The sequence below is a fragment of the Chelmon rostratus genome, chromosome 6 (genome assembly GCF_017976325.1).
Source record: "Chelmon rostratus isolate fCheRos1 chromosome 6, fCheRos1.pri, whole genome shotgun sequence".
NCBI lineage: Eukaryota > Metazoa > Chordata > Actinopteri > Chaetodontiformes > Chaetodontidae > Chelmon > Chelmon rostratus.
Window position 1 is genome coordinate 17,081,062 of NC_055663.1, and position 17,349 is coordinate 17,098,410.

A 17,349-nucleotide genomic window follows, 5' to 3' on the forward strand; every position below is an offset into this window, starting at 1 on the left:
GACCGGCAGCGCTCGGCGAGCATCGTCAGAGCAGCGGCTCATTCATTGGGTACTGCTTGTCCCCAAATGCACCGAGCAGGACGAGTTACTTGGAAGTTTCACCTCAGGTTGCATCCATGCATTCAGATGATGCATCTCAGCGGGCGACACAGCCGTGCACTGCAGATGCCTTCAGGTGGAATACACGGCAATAACAGTACAGATATTTTAGCGGGAGGGCGGGTGGGGGTGGTGGATGATTCTGCAGCACCCTGCTCGAATTTGTACACTGAGATCTTTTAGCATTTGTTAATGTACTTTTGGTTGCAAGTAGCTATTTGTTTCTTACTAAGATGCTGATTAGTCGACTAATCGTCCTAAAACTGTTTAAATAATCTGGCGTGAGTCCCACTTGATGTCTGCAAATTCCACAACTGCTAGTTATTCAGTTTACACAGAGAAATGCAACATTGGAGAAGCTGAGACCAGAGAATATTTGGCATTTTTGCTGTCGACATTATTGAAATTATCAATTGAGGATCAAAATAGCTGCAGATTAATTGTGCATGATGCACTGAGTGATGAATCCACTAATTGTTTTGGTCCTACTATTGGTAAAAGTTAAATGTACAAGCAAATTTGCTATTTAAAGATACTAGCTGATGGGAAATTAGTGTTTAAGTATTAAATTTGAACAATGAATATGGGTGCCATTCCAGTGGAGAAAACACAATGCAGTGCCATGCAGGCTGCTCTACACATGCTAGAAAGGTGGTTGGCCTCTACATGCGTCTAAATGATTAAATGGCTAATAGTTCTCTTTTTATTACAGAGTTGTAGTAGTTGCATGAAGTAGTTCAAAAGTATTTTTGGCCCTTCCCCTCAGAAGTGATGAGGGCCATCTCAATATATGCCATACTGACTTCCTCACTTACATAAAATCCAGTCACAATTGAGGAAATAATAAAGAAAAGCACACGAGTCTCAAAACAACTTTTCTGAGTCAAGTGAGTTGTCTGCTCTGCAAAACAGGCCGCAGCCCATCATCACCAGGACGTCCCTGATGCTTTGAATATTATCTTGTCACCTTCTTGGAGCAGCACACTCCGGGGCCTCTGGCCAACGAGACAGTGCGCCAGCAGAGCGCTCGAACGCCACAGACTGCCAAATTATTGGCTTCACCTGCTGAGATTCCACACAGGCAAAATAATTCGTCTTTACAGCCTCTTAAAGGCTTTTAATTTCATTCTAGTCAAAGATGGGATGGTGGTGTGAACACGACAATTGTGATAACTGATACACTAGCTTGTCAGTTAAACCTACATTTTACTGTATCGCAGCCTGACCAGCCTGCACTGCTTTTGTTTTGCAATGCACAATTGTCTTGAATGTAAAAATGCACATATGAAGACAGTAATAGAAAAAGTACATCATATTTGCACTGCAGCCTTGGTGATCCGTAAAGAGGCATTAAGGAGTTGATACACTTGGTGATTATGACCCATTTTCAAGTGAAATATTCTCAATGTCACCTCAACAGTTTGTACATATTTTAGAAGATGGTAGCTTCCTTTCACTTTACCTCAAAACCCTGCTCAGAGCAACTCTGTGGTCTCTGCCAATTGAAATCCAGCCAACCACCACAGGCTATGTCTTCTTCAATTTATCCTCCGGCAAGAGACAAGTGACACCATTGTGAGGGAGAAAGAGTCAAAGCCGGGCGATCTGAAGGTTTTGTCATAATTAGGCAATCATTTATTTTGTGGTGCTACTTTTACAACCGGTCAGCAGGAACACGTTTCCAGACACCTGGAATCAAATCCATAAAACGTCAACTATTCATTAGTTTTCAATTTGAAATTTTCCACCAGAGGCCAGCCTGGTGTGGAGAATAGCACGTTACCAGTCCTGACATAAAAACAAACCAGCTGATGCTATTGATTAGCAGCTAGGTCACGCTTGAATGTTCCCGTTAACCCCATGAAGCCAAATTAACCCCGCTGTATATATCAAAGAAGATTTCAGGATGCATTTCTCTCTTAGGAACAAAAGAAAGGGTTATTTTGCGCTTAATGTTCTCTGTGATCAGTGTCGCAGCTTTTCATCTGTTATGTATCCAACTCGAAGCCCAATTAACAGTCTATTTGAGTACATCTAAGAAGAATAAGAATATACTTGCACTCTGCTGATACAGGATAAGACCTGCCTTCCTGCTGCAGCTTATGCTCTCCTGTGAGAATGAATGCACACTTTCAGCACTGTGCACAAAAGCCCACACTAGAAAGTTCCCAGTATTCAGCGTGAGCAAGGCGATGTGGCATTCAGAAGGCCATCTGGCTGTATTATTTTACATATTCTTTCACCACAAAAACGTGGTGTTCTTGTGTTTCATGTGGCGCTTTGGCGATCTTTTCTAGTGAGAGCACGACAAGAGGGCATAGTTCCTCTTTCACAGGGTTATTTCCCAGAGCTGTGTAGAAACTGCAAGTGTTTATCAACTCCCACTGGGTGTCAAGCACTAGAAGGCCAAAAGAGACAGTGAGGAAATCAGCTGCAGCTTATACAGCTGAACGTCTCCAAAGGTAATAAGCAGCTGTAGAAGCGATCATTAAAAAAAAAAAAAAAAAAAACTCACTCAGAGGGAAACAGCGAAACGTCTCTCTCTGTAGCTGCAGCAATGTGATGATTCAAGAGACCTTTTGTATGTTCCCAAATCCCAGCACCAACCCCCAGCGTCCAAACAGCACACTGTCTGGCACTGACATAAAGTTCTCAGGCAGGGACAGCATTTTGATTGGCCTCTTCACTTCTGTTTGTAATGGGAGAGATCCTCTTTAAGCACAGGACAGCCTGACCGCTATAACAATCAGGCCGGGCTGTCGTGTCAAGGCCAGGCTCTCAAGGCCGATAAAAAAAACAACAACAAAGAACTATAAAAGCATGAAACACCACAAGTGGATTTAGATTGTTGGCAGAGTTTTCTCTTCTCCGCAGCGGGCGGTGATGTTCACTGGAGGGTGCTGACCTCTGGCTTATGACCTGAGTGTGATCCCCACGTTTGGGTTGAACACTGAGTCAGACACCAAGCTGTCGTTAACTGTAGGCAGAGCAGCGTATTGTTGTTCTTCTCAGCGTTACCCTGATGAATAGACCTATACACCTGCTGCTGGGACTTTGCTCCCTTTCTTATTCAAAGCACAACCCTTGTTTGAGTTGAGCAAAAGTAAAAACAAACAGAACAATAAAACCGAACTCAAAAAAGCATTTTGTCTGTATTTTAGCAAGACCACAGCCACGCTAGCAGCTCCGTGAGGCTTAACTTAGGCACAGTGGTGACTTGGCGCTCAAAGCTAACACACAATGCCAATGCTAACAAGCTGATGTTTAACATGTAAAATGTTTATCATGTTCATCGCCTTAATTTAGCATGTTAGCATGCTAGCACTTGCTAATTAGTGCTAAACACGTAAAAGTACACCTGAGTTTAATATGTTTAAGGTCAAATGAGATATGTGAAATATAAACTAGGTGAACATATGTGAACATGTGGATTAGTGATGTTTAGTGGTGCTGCTTGGAGGATTTCATGTCAGATACTTTTGGACGTGTGTCAGAATGCTAAGCATGGGTTTGAAAGTTGCGTCACTAGTTTTGCAGGTATTTGACCAAAGTATTGGACAAATTGAAATTTTGACCTGATGATGGCTCTAGCTTCTGCATTGTGAAGCAATGACAGGATAGTCAGGTGGGACATAACGTGAGGAATTTGATTTGAACATTGAAAAGTGGGGCATGTCATGACAAACATGGAAAATTACGGTGATTCAGAGTTGGGTTCTGGCCATTGCTTGCATTCGTTCTTTCAACGCCTTCAGGCAGATGTACCTCTTGACCGTCAACGGAACAATTTTTGAGGAGGAAAACGCCTGAAGACACACCTACACATCATGCTAGTCCCTAGCTGGCTAGCTAACTAATGAATCTTAACTTTGTGCCCCTAAAAATAGAAGATTGATTGATGGGGGGTGGGTTAAAGCTTCTGAAAGCACACGTTATAGGAAGAAAAAATGATTGGATTTTGATTTAATAAGACATATATGAATATATGAAGAACATGACCAGGGATGTGCTCTAAAAGTGGTAAAAAGGCATTTTTCACTTAATTTTGACTACAGCAAGAATGGCTAAAAATTCTTATGTTATCTTTCTTTCAAGTGCTGCTTTGCTCAGAAACCCAGGTAATTTATTGACTAAGAACTTCCTCCTGGGCTACCTTTAGTCCGGGGCATTCCAACTTGTCAAACTTCCCTGGAAAGAAAAGAAACCGAGTCTTATCAGAACAGAACAAGTAATAAAGCACTTAAGGGTGTTTTAGTGCAGAGCCAGTCTTTCTGGAAAGGTCATGTGTCTTATCTGTTATTGAATTTAGGAGAATAGTACAGACTGAACTTGTGATTTATTGTAAATTAGAGACAGAAATTCACAGATTAATTCGAGTAATTTGAGTGGCAAGAGCTGATACAGAATATAAGGAGCTATAGTGTGCTTACTTATGAATAGCCGACAATGCTGTCTGTCTTCTTTGTTGTTGTTCTGCTAAGCTTACTCATCCTAAGTCACGCAACAGTTGGGCCCCATGACTAATGATGACAAAACAGGCGGCAATTTCACCTGTACAGAAGAACCGAGGATTAGTCAGACAGAAGACGTTGCACAGGTGTTAAAGAGACACGTTCACAGAAGTCAACAGTGAACACCCACGTTCTGAGCTTCTCTGTAACAATGTGGTTGACACATGCTGGTGTTTCACTAGGCTACAGGTGAAACATTGTTCCTTGTTGCTTTGGCTGAGCAGGGAAAAGGACATGAGATCAGGTACAGTGGGAATGAACGCATGAAATCACGTGAGGACGGATGAGTCAGTCAGGCGTAGCTGAGACGAGTAAACAAGTCCAAACTACGTGTTGTTGTAAGAAAGTGTGACCTGGCTGCTGTCAAGCAGGATATACTTGTTAAAGTTTAACAGAGTCCTTATCACCAAGACTCCACTGTTGTTACATTTCCTGTGCAAATGTGAGACTTAACAAAGTGAAAGCCAAATAATGACCTGACATGAGATCACGTGTCCTTGCTCCTGTTCCATGCTCTTCTCAAAAATCATCCAGTTTTATTCGGTCAGGAGTTTTTTTTATTTACTTATTTTGTGGTAAACGTGTATTTGGTCTTAAACCAAAAAGGACAGGGACAGGGCAAGTGATACCATCTCACACAGAAAAGATCCACCACATGAACAGGAACACACAGGAACTTTTAGTTTGTGCTGTTTTTTATCACTTTATTCTTTTGCTTTTTATTTTGTAAAGTCCCGCAGAGATGTGCTGAGTGGAGGAAAAGTTTGACATTTGGGGAAAGTACACTTTTAGCTTGCTAGCTGTTTCCCCCTGCTTTAAGTCTTTATGCTAAGCTAAGCTAACTGTCTCCTGGTGGTACACATACTAAGCAGACAAAGAGTAGTATTGATCTTCTATAGAACTTGGCGAATAAGCATATTTTCTGAAATGTTCCTTTAAGTAGCTCTAACTAGATCTTTTACTGCCTTGGGTAGGTCTAAATATATAAAATATTCACATCAATGAGTGCAGATGATCATATGATCAGTTCACAGACATGCTGTCAAAGCCTTGTGGAAGTAGCTTGGATATTTTTGTATGTGCATACCTGTACAAGCTGCTTGTGTGGAGGAATCGTAAGTAAGCATATATGCATAAGTGCAGTTAAGATAACAGACAGATTAACCCACTAATGGTCCAGGACAGTTTGTATACATTGTGTCATGCAGGTGTCTTTCCTCAGCACATATTGGTAGGCCGAAACTGGAAAGAAGACAAGGAAGCATTGTACAGTCTGATGGCACTAAAGAGCATGCAAAGGTGCTCTGTGAGGCACCTTGCCGGAAAAGGGGGTGGGGGTTGAAAGGGGGGCTCACTACTCAGTTCACAGAAGGGTGGGAGGTGTTGTTGAAGATGGAATTCAATTTGGCCGTCATTCCTCCCTCTGCCTGTGCCTCCAGGCTGTCCATGTTCAGCCACACAACAGAGGCAGCCTTTTTCGCCAGTATGTTAATCCTGCCTGCCTCCCCCGCCTTGGTGCTGCCTCCCCGGCACACCACCACAGAACACAGTGCTGCCCAACACTCATTGATAGAACACGCTGAATTGCGCATTGCATAATTTGAAAGAACAGCAGCCTCCTCAAGACAACCACTCTATCCGATGACGTGAAAGTGATGATTGCCACGCACGTAGAGCTGAATTCAGAATCACAAGCTAAAACTGACGTCACTCACTTGACCCTAGGCTGACGCTGAGCCATGACTATGTACTGCCATCATTGTTCCTTCACATCACAGCGTGGCGGCTTTGTCCTGCTCCACACAATACAACTCAAAAGAGCAAAGTGAAGCGGACACAGTTTTGTTTTCGCACCCTTTCGCTGGTCAGTAGTGGCCCCATTCAGAGTGCATTGATCAGTGCAGTGGCCTGGGAGGGATGTGCCTCGCAGGCACTGGTGAGGGGACCTGACTATGAAATCCACCATTCAGCTGGGCGGTGAGTCCGCAGGCGCTGCATTAACTGGCCTTGCTGATGCTAGAGAGCTGAGGGTCTCTTTTCTATGGCCTTTCAACTAGCACTTAAATGGCAGGTCACCCACGAGGAACAAACCTGGGCCGTGCTCGAGTCTACGACTGCAGAGCACTGCAGCAATACACTAAAAATAATGAGATTTTGCTATATCCATATTAACTTGATGTTAAAAAAAAGCCACGTAGCAACTGATGATTATTTTCTAGAGCCATTGTTTAATTTAGTAAGAAATGCTCATTATAATTTCAGCGAGCTCAAGATAATGTCCTCAGATTGCTTGTTTTATCTGACCAACAGTTCACAACCCACAGATATGCAACATATATCAATATAAAACAGATAAAACTAGCAAATCCTCACCGTGGAGAAGCTGGAACCTGCGAGAAGGGCTGCTTCATCTTGTCTGCTTGAAAAATGACTGAAACAATAAATCAATTATAGTTGCCAATTAATTTGTCTTGAGCCATTCACTGATTAATCTATTAATTGTTATGGCTCCATAAACCATGCCTTTGGCATTTAGTGTCATAGTAAAGTGGTTTATGTGCACAGATATATCCATCAAATCCATACAGTCTGACCTCCCTAACTGTTTGCATTACAAAGGAAAAACTCAAAACTACTTCAGCCTTGTAAAACGTCTTTCTTCGTTTACTGCAGTTATCCACAAGAAACTGCTGGGTCTTATAGGTCTTCTGGGAAAACGCTTTACTATGAGTCTGTCTGTACTTAAAGCCAGACTGCAATTACATGGTGACATAAATAAACATGAACTTTTTGTGTATGATTTGTCCTCACTCCAACTTTCAAAGTGCATTTTGTCAGACTAGAGGATTTGCTCGCGTTTGAGGCAAATCCTGACATTTCCCCAGCTGTTCCTTTAACTTTACTACGTTTCGACTTCCGCTGCATTAATGAAGAAAGTCGCTCGCAGTTGCGCACGGTTCAGACGCATTACCATCGGCGTGTCATTTGGAGAGAGCGGATCGTGCGCGCTGCTGAGTTCCTCTGCGGTGCGGAGAGGGTTCACAGGGAAAATAGCGAGGTTGAATTTCAAAACATATGATTTCCAAAGAGGCACTGTTACATCACATGACTGTTTTCACCACTTCGACCAGGGTGCGCTCTGAAGTCACCGGGTTCACGAGTGGGCGAGGCTCCACACAGGCTGGAGCGGCGCACGCACGAACCAGGCTGACCGCGGGCATGCGCCCCGGTGCGAGGAGGGGGGCGCGACGCGAAATGTGAGAAGTTGCCGCGTCTCCGGCAAAACTTCGCGGCGCGCGTCGTTTTCGTCGCCACAACACGTCTGCAAGGGACGCAGGTTGTTTATCCTCGAGTGACCCCAATGCTGAAGCGAGAACATCCCGTTCCTGGGATATTAATAGCTCCCCTTGCGTCACCAAACTGTGGCGGACCGCTTTGCTAGACACGCAACGGAGCCACAAACTGTGCCAGCAACACATTTTCCTCCAAAGCAAACATGGTTATAAAACAGGTAGTCATCATTCTCCACCAGCTGTCTGCGGGTGTTACAGGCAGTGTGATTGCCACTTGTAAGTGTTACACACGTTGTTATTAAGGTGCTGAGAGCTGAGGCTGGATGACAATGCCTCAGCCGGTGCACATTTGGGGAGCTCAGTGTCAATCTGAAGGGCGATTTATTTGCCTTTACGCATAAACAGAATATGTGTCGGTTTTTCAGAAAAGAAATGCTGCAAGAGCTGTCTACAGTGCAGTTTTCCAACCCAACACAGTTCTGCACCAGGAGGAGAGCCACTGTTGTTGATGAGCTGAAAGCGTAGCCCACAATGTACAATGAGCCATATGTTAGCTCTGTCCCTTCCCCCAATCCTGGGGCCAAGTGAGGCTGGAGCTACAGAGCCTGGCCTGCATAGCTCCGGAGGGAGGGAGGGGAGAGAGGTGGGAGGAGAGTCTCTGTTGCTATGTTCTCTGGGAGCCTCATGTCTGGAGGATCTATGGGCAGGCTGATTTTGAGGGCTGACATGGCAATGTTGTATGTAGGTCAGCAACAGTGTAACAACTCAGGTGGCCCCAAAAGCTCACTGAAGGAAAAGTGTTCTCATGCGAAGCCCATACTGTCCTGGAAATCTTTGCATATTACTGGTGTGCAAAAAAGCACAGAGTGGCTGGCACCCAGTCTGTGCACCTAGTCATACGGGTGGTGCTCCTGTTAAACCTGACATTTTCTTTTTTCATCTTTTCCGTACTGTGGCTGCAGCTTCTCCACACCTGCATCCACAAGCACAAATTGAGGCGTTTGGATGATGCACGTTTTCAGACGCCAAACAAAACATCTCGTGGAATCGCTAAAATTATGTCTGTGTTTGAAGTTGCAAAAGTTGAAGGAGGCAAATGCAAGATCCACTCACTTGCTTTCTCTGGAGCTTTTGACTTGTCACAGAGTCCTCGTCAGTGGAGAGAGTTTCCTCAGTTGCCATTAAAATGCACATGTTAAAACTTTGCATGATGTTTTTCCACATAGACTCAGAAGTTGCGCTCGACGGTTCATTATTGACCTGGGAAGCAAACGCAAGCTCAATCTGCTGATTGGTCGAAAGTAAATCGACCTTGGGACTAGTTTGTTTTGTCATCTGCTGTTTCCACGGTCAAGAATCAGCTGAGCTTAAAACTTGTTTTAACCCAGTTTCAACTTTATAACAGGGAACTGCTGATTTTGTGTCACTATCATAAATGTCTTTTATGATCCGTTTTCTGAAGTCTAAGGCGCTTCACGCAGAATCATGAAGGCACACGCTCTGCTGCAGGGAGTTTCTGTATTACGTCAGCTGTGCCTCTACCAAACCCTGCTTCCTGTGACTATGAGGAAACAGTTTGCTTTTAGGGGAAATGATGCTGATTTGCGCAGATGTCAAAACCTCAGCAGAAACATACAGACCAGAGGGCTCCGACGAAACCTCTCGGATGAGACACCTGCACATGCGGCTCAAGATGGCTGTTAGCAGAACGGCACTTGCGTTCAACACCCAGAGTAACTTTGGGCTCCTGATAATGGCTAAAAATAGTAGTTTTTAAATGATGCCTGGGTGCACAGCGTGTTCTTAAATGATGGCTCAGTTTGGCAAGACTACATCAGACTACATTCACATCTCTAACTGTAACACAGCTAAAGAGATTTCCTCAACAGTACGTCTCTAGAGTGAGGACAGACTGGCTACTCCGGACTAGATTCAATGATTCGAGTGTTTAGCCTCAGTCAACTCCGGCCTTTTAAAGATTTGTCTGCTCCTGCAGCCTCAACCGATTACTGCGTTTGCTTAGTCTCCCACCACCATCTGTGTTTCAGATCATCCAAGGCAGTTGTAATTACAGTCACAGGCAAGAGCCCATAGATAATGACAATGCTGCTATGATCAGCAGGATTAGACAGGTGCTTGTCGACTTGGGCTTTTATGGTCTGTAACACCCCCCCCACCCCACCCCGGACAATCAATGAGGAGATGAGAACCTCACTGATTCTTTGTCTTCTGCTCAGACACTACACTAATGACGCGATTTCCTTTTATAAACAGGTGTTTGTTTTCCATGTCACGGCTGTAGAGCTTTGTCTTCACACGTAAACACGATGATTAGTTTTGCAATTTGATTATATTTGGTGCTAATAGTTTTCAAATTGCTTGCGCATGTATTCGCGCACTTCTCGCAGGCTTTCCAAGAAAACCGAAGCAGTCTGTTAACATCACACAGTGTTCGAGGTGCCACTATGTAATTGTTATTATTCGCTTGATTAATGAGACCAATTGCAACTTCTAAACAGTGTGTTTCCGTGTGGGGCGTCTATGCAACTGGTTATTTTTCTCATTTTGATTGAGAAAAAAAATCTGTCTCAGTTTTTATTAAAATAACAACGTTTTATATAGATAAGGTGCACGTCTACTTTCCTAGTTGAGTGTGCATGTAGGGACTTCGGTCTAAAGCAAGATATCTTGACAGCTAATGGTCATGGCCATTAATTTGGCATGGGTCTTCAAGAGGATGATTCCTAATGAGTTTGGTGAATCCCAAAATTTGTCTAGTGCAGACTTAAAGCTAAAACTTCCTCTTCCGAACGCTTAGTTATCTTTCTATGAACTTTCCTGTGGATATTCTTACTCCCCAGACGATGAAACCTACAGCCATTTATTTATATTTGATCCCCTGACCCGTCCTTTAGTGGCACTAGCAAAATTTCCACTTGTTCATAAGAAATATCAAAATGTAAAGGCCAGTTTGCCATTCAATTTACTGACAAGATTCCCGTTCTTTAGAGGATGAGCCCGTCTCCCTTTAAGGTCAAATTATCCATTTGATTGTACAGGGGGTATATAAAGCTAATGGTTAGAATGAATCCTGAGTCCTAATCTTTTTAGAGACCCCCCCACCTTGTGCCACTCTCAGGACAAATTTTAAATGTTTAGTCCTATCATTAGTCAGACTCTGAGAGCTAAACTGATAGTGTGATGATCATGTCATCTAAATGTCTTCTAATACTTCTCAGAAAGCTTCAGACTTTTAATTACTCTTCTTATGAGCATTCAGCTACAGCCTTAAACCACAGTCATTTGCGGCCATGTGATGAATGGCTATCCGCAGCGTTTGGTTTGGACTTATCAAAACAGCTTTATGAATCACACATACAGTTTATTTAATAATTTGTTCAGATGAATAATTCAAATCAAAAATAATGATCGTACTCTATAGTTTTACGCTGATTCAGCACACTAACCCACATCCATTTGTTCTGGTGATTCCAAGTGTTTAGCATATAAATGCGTGCGCTGTTTTAGATACGTTGAGGCTGGAACAGAATCGTCAGAGTTCATGGCTTCCTCGTGCTAGATACTACTATGTTTTATGTATGACCCAGTCATAGAAACGCCTCTCTGGATTATACAGAGCCAGCATGCACCAACAGCAGCCTGTGGCTCAGGCAACGCACTGAAAATATTGACTGTTTTTGGCTCGTAACGTTCAGTAATCCCACTCACAGCAGCTCTTTGGCCGCAGAGGTAATCAACAAGCACAGCGATGACTATTGATTCTGCTTGTTTACATCCAAATCTGACATTCATTTACATCTATTAAACTGTGGTTGTGGTTTGACACATAGACAACTGTATCATGTGGCTTCAGTTCCTGGTGCAAAAGTGTTGATCAGCAGTTCTGCAGCTTTTTGTCTGTCTAGCTGTCTGTTCCCGTCTCGCATCTCCAGACTGTTACTGGAGGGCAGCTCAGATGTTTCTTTGATCCGATTCGTGGCGGTCTCTTAGAATAGTCTGGAAAAGTGTGTGTGTGTGGGGGGGAAATAAGGCTTTTGAGTGTGAATCCCACATCTGGCTGTTTGGATGTTGGACGATGAGTTGATTCTGGAAGTTTACGCAGCTGAGCGCAGGACTCAACACCCCCTCCTCCACTGAGAGAGATCTGCTCCACTGCTCCCTGGGAAAGGCTTATGTGCCCCCAGCCTGCAAGCACAGACACTGCAATCACAAACACAGAGGTTTATGGAAGTCCTCTGATCAAAGGAAGGAGCCACTGTTCAGTTCAGTATGACATATTGTGAAATGGAGTCAGGGGTTGGAGTAACTTCCTGCAGGTCAAGAGAGCTGCCGTTTTACAGCCCCACTGCAGCATATGGATTCCCTGTTAACCTTTGTGTGGGCCCCAGGTCAGTCTTGGAAATGGCTTACGCCAGCATGCACTCGCTGAGGAGCCGAATAGAGATATGTACGTGGTCGGCCATCTAGCTGCACCGAGCAGGATATTCATGGAATGCGTTTCTCCCTGGGGACCGGTTTCCAGGAACAGTTTTGCTCTGGTGGTGTGCAATGAGCCAGTCTGCCAGCAGGAGCAGACAGCTGGGTGTGCACAAGCCTGCCCTGGTGTTCAACAGAGAAGTTGTTAGCCACAAGCAGACCTGTAGTCTGCCACGCCTTCTTCCCGTCTACTTCCTTAAAATCCATTTTGTGCTGACAGCAGAGTACAGAGGGACACTCCTATAAACACAGAAACAAATCTAAGCATCAGTGTTGTTGTAACCTTCAGGAAGACCCGTGGCTCAACACCACTGCTTGCGCAGTTTTTACCCATCAACACATTCTGGCCCTTCTTGAGCTCCGGACATTGTAAACATCCTTTTTCTGACACGGGTGGACTCCACTGAGGCTCCACCCCCCCCACACAGGGGGCTTCTATCTTTATTTATAAAACACCCCACATCATTTACACATATATCGCTTACATTATCTGCTCATCAAAACGGGTTTGAAGAGCAAAAACATTATTTTACAAGAAGAAGTAAAATCCTGCTTTCAAAATCCTACTAAAGTAAAAGTAAAGCACTATTATCAGCAAAATGTACTCAAAGTACTGAATGTAACAGTATCTGTTTTGCCCATGAGACTGATTTGTCATTCAATATTACAAATTAGGTTCATGTTCATGATGCATCTATGCGTGTGTAGCATGTCACCGTTGTGTTTGGTCAAGGTTGAGCAAGTTTCAGCTACTTTATATGTAGTTTGGTATTTTAGTACTGCCAACCAACACAGTGTGTATATGAAGCATTCGTATTAGTTTTCATTCTTACTTTATATTCTCAACAACCACATATTTGTCTGGTAATCCCACACCTCTTTAATGTATCCTTTTGTTGGATTTATGATGTGCAAATAAAGTTTTGACTGTCACGCCTAACAAGTGCTTATTATGTTTTGAGCTCAAGGTGCTTCCATGGACATGCAGAGGGAACATGTCTCAACATGAACCACTCACAACAAACCACTAAAGACCACTTCCTGCCCTGAAGTTCAGGCAGTGTGCTCGGTCTGTGGAGAGAGATGGAACGTCAGCACTCAAACGTCGCCTTTGTGTCCTGTTATCTCCCTCCACACATGTTATGTAGTGGTTTTTTAATCTATTTGTCCAACTGTGTGCATGTTATTATCAGCTGAGTGTGTTTGCCCTCCTCTGCAGTACTGAGGGACTTAACACACCTGGAGCACCAAAGTCTCAGGTGAGGGTGTAGAGTCTTATTTCCTTAGCAACGAGGAGAAACACTGGCTGAGTCAAAAACACACAAGTTTTATTGTTTTGTTACTGTAGGTCAGTGCAGATCACCTTGATAAAAACCAGCAGTGCACACGCAAACAAAAGCAGGCGCAGATGCCTTTGTTTGGTGTTGTTCACCCGCAGGTTTCTGCAGTGCTCGTGTTCCGTACATTTAAATGTTTGGGTTTCCTTGCCAGGGGTGGTGCCTCCAACCACTTTACAGGAACAAAGGAGGGCTTCCACAGCACAGTAGATGTGCACAAAGTGAAACATGTCCTCTTCCTTGATCGGTGTCTCCTTCCAGAGTATCACATGTGGAAGTCGTTTAGGCCTAACCTGCTTTCCAGCTGTTGGATGTATCCCATCTGGCTTAACTGATGACATTGGTCACACAAGGCATTTACAAATTATTAGTTAAAACAACTGAAGGTAAAATGAGCTTGATGCAAAGCAGGGTTCTCAAATAAAGGAGTGAAATACAAGAACCCGGAGTCCCTTCTCTGTTTGTGTCGAGTAGGCAGATTTCTGCTTGTGGTTCTGGCTGTACTGATGGAAATGACACACAGATAACCTCTGAGACAGCCTGATACAACTAAAGGACTGAATGTTTCTTTTAACCACTCTGACACCCCCATGGTCAGAGATAGGCGTAAAATCCCTGACCATACAAGAGGTCAGAGCTCCCTCTTGTGGCTAAAGTTGGAAATCTGAAAACACCTGCACCCACAGATACTTGTTCAAACAGTCAGAGGTTTGTGGAGCACTGTGTCTTTATAAGGCATAATTTGGGCACAAGAAAATCTATTTTTTGACTACTGACCACAAGGCAATCACCTTCTCCCCCAACAGCATCCTGTTGTCGGGTTTACTTCAAATATGACCTGCTGCCCATGGAAAGAGATCTTTTTTGTATGGTCCAATATCTCCTCCGAAGTGTGTCAACAGTGAACTCTGCAACAAATCTGCCAAAGTCAGCTGTATTAAACAAACAGGAGAAAATCCCAAACTGCCAACCACATTATAATGTACTTGAATGTACACTATGTTCCTCAAATTAAGGTAAGATATGCTTACTTACTACACATCTTTTAAAAAGCCAATGTTCATACAGTACATACAATAATAAAGCCATCAGACAAGAAAAACTGACACACACATACACACACACACACACACACACACACACACACACACACACACACACACACACACACACAACGATAAAAGTGATACAACTAATAAAACCTGTAAAACTGGAATATTGCACATAAGTATTATACATTGCACCAGAACATTGTGCATATTCATTTATTGGTGCAATTTAATGAATCAATGGTTGATTCAATAAAATATAGTTTTTTCCTCACTTTTTTATGTATTGTAACAACAAGAGCCATCCAGTTATTTTGCATATGTGCAATGTGTCCCTTTGGTATAAAATTATAAAAGGAGTACATTGCATGTTGGCATGACTGGAACAGCTGAGTCAGAGAGACTAAATCTGAGTCTGGAAATCCATTTAAAAATCTGTTAAATGCATTTGAGCTTTCTGAAACTTTCTGCAGCATAATTCACATTTTAGGGCTACATTTCCTGGTCCTGTTTTTTCTTTCATAGCAACAGTCCTCCTTGCTTCTGCTCCATTCAGTGCTCTACCTCCTTCTGGAGACAAATAATCTCCTCCACTGATACATGCAAAGCCACTAACAGATGATAAAGCTCATTTGTGTCTGCTTACTAGGAGAAATTAGGCATTATCCGTTCTTAGAGGCAGGCAACGTCGAGGCTGGAGTAGAAAAGTACATCAATCATTCATGGACTCGTATATTGTTTGTTGTTTTCAAGGCTCTCTGTCAAGTTTGAGATAAAGACCAGCAGGGATCATCCACCTTTCTCCGCCGATTAAACCGGTAAGGCTGTAACTTGACGCTGCAGTTGACAACAGCACAGTACATACTTGATGATTTCACTGTGGATTAGCAGAATCGTTATCTCTTTGCTGCACTTACACTTGGTTCCACTGCAGTTTAATTTGTTACAGTGTGTCTCTTTGAGCTTCCATTTCAGAACAGGAGGATTTTGTTTATCCTCGTAAACCCCACTGTCCCACCGGTGGGTCAGTCATTAAAAACTCCGGCCTCTGTTCACACCCACAGAACTCTACTCTCCCCTCTAGTGGGTCTCCAAAAGCTTTTAAAGATATGAAGCATGTCACTCTAAATGTGGGGTAAATATAAAACAGGAAAAGGACATATAAAGTATTGGCATTTGATGGAAATGTGCAGCTATAAATAAGAGTCTTTAGGTTTTAATATTTGATTAAACATTGTAAACTGTAGCTTTAATGAAGAGCTGGAATAAACTAGTATATTCTATATTGATGCCGTGGAATGAGAAAGCTACTCGAGGGGAAATGAAAGGGAAAACTGGATGTTAAGGGGTTTTATCTGATCATCTTATTTTATTGTAAAGCAAATATCCGTTGAGCAGGCTGCTCCCCGCTGCTGTGTTTTTTCCACTTTACCTTTCAATAATTTTCAATATCGCTTTGGGAAATGTTGGTTTTGTTGTAATTTAGATGAGGTCAGCTTGGGGATCAAATCTAAACATATTATTATTATTCCCCCCTCCGACCATTCCACTTGGTATCCAGTAGAGGGAGTTGCTGGATATTTAATTTCTCTGCCTTAAATGGAATAAAGCCTGAATATTTTTCCATTAGTAGCTCAAACATGTTTAATTTGATAATAAAAAAAGGGAAATCTACACAAAAACTTAAACACTTTGTTCCTTTCATGTAAGCAACATCCTGTAATAGACCTTCTGTAAGGCAGCAGGTTGTTTAGGCTCTTAGATTTAAAGGTTGAGGCACTTAAACATCAGATCAGCTCAGCTAAACATTCATTACAAATAACAAAGTCCTAATGACATTGCATAACAGGTTTAAGTTGGTCTGGAAGTGATAAATTCAGCATTAAAGTAATACAATTCATTACTGCTAATGTTTCCCTCTTTTAATATTCCAAACTCTGTTAATGAATAGCAAAATATTTGCTCACATTTGCCAAAAGCGATGCGGCATTAAGCCTTAATAGTTTTACTTTCCATCATTTTTGTTGGTATTATGTAACAGGTCAAACTCTTAACAATACTTAACATGAAGCTGCTCTAAATCTGTGTTGGGAGACTACTTAATGTGGAACAAAACTGCATTTAAAATGTTCCCAACAAATGGAAAAGAGAGATTAAATCCACCGTGCATAATATTCTGCTATATTCTAATGGTGACAAAATTCGAATGAGCAAAGGACAAAAGGGTATTTTGTTCTGGTGACAAAGATCAGTTCATCCGGAGCGAGCGTAACATGGTGTGAAGGAGGTGTGCGGTTTGTCTCTGCATCACACTCTGTATGTGTGCATACCTTTCTGTTTGCACCCTGATGGGACACTCCTGTCTTCCCTGTCAGACACACTGAGCCTCATCTGGTGGGACAACCTTTGGCTTTCCGCCGGCTAACTTTAGCCTCACAGCTTGCATGGTCTCTCTAAGCCTTTTTTGGGGTTGTGGTGTGCCAAAGTAGATTTACCTTCAATAACCATTTATTAAATCTCTATCCATTAGACTCTGAGGCTTCGTAAGAGCCGGCTGCATTAA